This window comes from Lemur catta, chromosome X (assembly GCF_020740605.2).
Source record: "Lemur catta isolate mLemCat1 chromosome X, mLemCat1.pri, whole genome shotgun sequence".
NCBI classification, from domain to species: Eukaryota; Metazoa; Chordata; class Mammalia; order Primates; family Lemuridae; genus Lemur; species Lemur catta.
Genome location: NC_059155.1, coordinates 16,423,302 through 16,426,295, shown reverse-complemented (window position 1 = coordinate 16,426,295; position 2,994 = coordinate 16,423,302). Strand labels below are relative to the sequence as shown.

The 2,994-nt window shown below is 33.4% G+C and overlaps 1 pseudogene; it reads left to right on the top strand.

Annotated features, from left to right (window-relative positions):
- Positions 1-363: 363 nt before the first annotated feature.
- Positions 364-2,155, top strand: LOC123628549 (annotated as a pseudogene).
- The last annotated feature ends 839 nt before the right edge of the window (positions 2,156-2,994 follow it).

The window sequence follows — 2,994 nt, the reverse complement described above, 5'->3', positions numbered from 1 at the left end:
AGCAACAAAGAAGATTAAAATTTTGGAATAAACAATAAGAAATGTGAAAACATAAAATTTTAAACATTCCTCAAAGACAGAAGAGAGTAGAGGTTTTTTGTTCTTGGGTAGGATGATTCAACCTTTTAAAAATGTTTGTTCTCCCTAAGTTAATTTTTAAATTAACACAATCCAAAAAAATACCAACAAGCTGTTTTATGGAATTATTCAACTTGATAATAAAATCATATGGAAAACCATGCATGCAAAGATAGCCATGAAATCACTGAACAAAACTAAGTGGGGGACCTGGCCTTACCAGACATTAAAATTTATGGTCATCTTGTTCCCTGCACCTGGCAGCAGGTGGTTGTGGTTTCAGCGATGAGCTCCCAGAAAGACAACATGCCTCATTCCAGGTCTCCAAAGCACCAAAATATTAATACATTTAGCTTCAAAAATGACAAGTTTAATAAGAGTGTTCAGACCAAGAAAATTAATACAAAACTTCATGATGGAGTATGTTAGCACTGTAAAGAAGTTCTTGAATGGCATGTAAAATATAGCAAATACAAACCATTATCAAAACTTAAAAACATGTTAGGTGTTTTCCAAAGACAGTGAAGAATTCTTATCACATAATTGTTATTGAAACCACAAGGGGGTTTTGGTCTAGGTCATGTTACTCATCGCACAAAGATCCAATTATTAAAACAACCAAGACTGCCAAGGAAGAAGTGAATTTTAAATATGAAAAATGTCTTGTCAGGAGAACAGGAGAAGCTGCCTCAAATTCCACTGCCCTAACAGAGCTCATGGGCTTTTAAAAGAGGAGCTACATGTCTTTAGGCAGTTTGTGGGGGATGGCGAGTCATCAGGAAGTATGCCTAGGGGCCTTTATTAGGTCATTAAATATGAAATGTCTGATTTCAAATCAAAAATGTAGTTTACTATGTCTCAAACAAGAAGCAGTAGTACAATTAAAGCATATGCCTAAACCTAATGGTTTTGCCATCTTAATGATAGCTGGTTTATGCTAGCAGTGAAGAAGCCTGGAGAGCGAGTGGCGATGAAATCACAAAAGGCATTTTCCACCACTTGTTGCAAATTGAATATTTTTCCTTGTAAGACGTAGTCTAAAGCCTGGAAGAAGTGGTAGTCAGTTGGTGCAAGGTCTGGTGAATACAGTGGATGACAGAGAGTTTCCAAGTCCAGATTCTGTAGTTTAAGCAGTGTTGTTTGTGCAAGAGGATTGGCCTGTCTCTATTGACCAATCTTGGCTAATTAATTCATGTGGTACCCATCTATCTAGCTTCTTTACCTTGCCGATTTGTTTCAGATGGTCCATTACTGTTGGAATGGTAATGTCAAACCTTACAGCTAATTCACTCATAGGTTGAGATGGATACGCTTCCACTAAAGCTTTCAGCTCATCATTATCACCCTTGGTCTCAGGTTACCCTCGTGGCTCGTTTTCAAGATTAAAATCACCAGAACGGAACTTCTCAAACCATCAACACACTGTGTTCATTAGCCACATCCTTCCCAAACATGTCTTTGATATTTCGAGCTGCAATTGTTCCATGACGAAACTCATATTTGAAAATGACACAATTTTTGATTTATCCATGGCTTCACAAAAGTTGCTCTAAAATTTTTTTGAAAGATAATCACAAACCAAAACATGTATTTGAAAGACTGAGGATATACTTTCACAATAAACATAAAAAAGAAATGTCAAAGTGAAATGTCAGAGATATCAACTGTCAAACTTAGTACTTAAGGAAATCAGACATTTCATACTTAATAACCTAATAGAATCTCAACTCCTTTGTCTTGGAGAAAATTCACCATTTCTTGGAAATAACTTCAAAGGTCAAGTACTTAATTAAGGAAAGGATTATTAAAAAAACACATAAGGGTCATTGAAATTTGTTCATGGAGCCAGGCTAGTTACATAACGTGTAGACCATGTGCCTATGAAATTGAAATTTGTGAAAAAGGTGGAAAGAAAGTAGATATTGTTATTAAATTTAATAAAGAACAGAAAAAAGAAAATATTGAAAATAATCTAATTTCCAACCATAGAAGAAGCTGCAGGAGAAATGAAGAAAATGATGATTTAGATTTTAATATTGGTTTAAGTGACACAGAAAATGACAATTAAGTGAATTAACATCACTTTATTAAAAGTCAGTTTGACAACGTACAATTCTGACAAACTTGTGACTTTGGGTATTTCACAAAAAATACTGTGAAATTCTAATGGGGAAATCAGAAAAGGCTATTGAAAAATAGGCAAAATTTGTACATTAGCAATATAAATTGTGTATGATATTTAAATAACTATAAAACTTTCATCCAGAAGTTTTTCTTTTTCTTTTTTTTTTTGAGATGGGGTCTTGCTATGTTGCCCAGGCTTGTCTTGAAATCCTAGCCTCAAAATGATTTCCCCACCTCAGCCTCCTAAGTAGGTGGAACTACAGGCATGTGCTACCATGCCAAGTCCAGACTTTTCTTACAACAAAGTATTAAGTTGCATATGCCTGAATATCTTTCAAAATGAGTATTAGGGTACCATCTCGTAGTTCATGAGAATTATTTAAAAGAATGTATTGCTTAATATAAAACTAAACAAGATTCAGAATTGATGCTTGTATAAAGACTATGTCATGTAAAAATAAAATGACATGATTATTAATATATTGCTAGCTTCAAAAATTGGTCCTTGATAAGTATCTTCTGATAGATTGATCTCAAATAACTCACATAACAAAAGCCCCTATACTTATGTTTGCTTGTTACAAAGCAAAAGCAGTTTAATTTTTTATAATAACATTTAGCATGTGTATAGCAATTTTTCTTTGAAAGTATTTTTATATATCTTATCACATTGTTTTTTTTCTCTTGTGAAATATACATAGAGGAAAAAATGCATAAAATTTATATGTATAGTACAGTAAATAATTATAAAGGAAAGTTCATACATTTACACCCAGGTGAAAAAAATTGCCA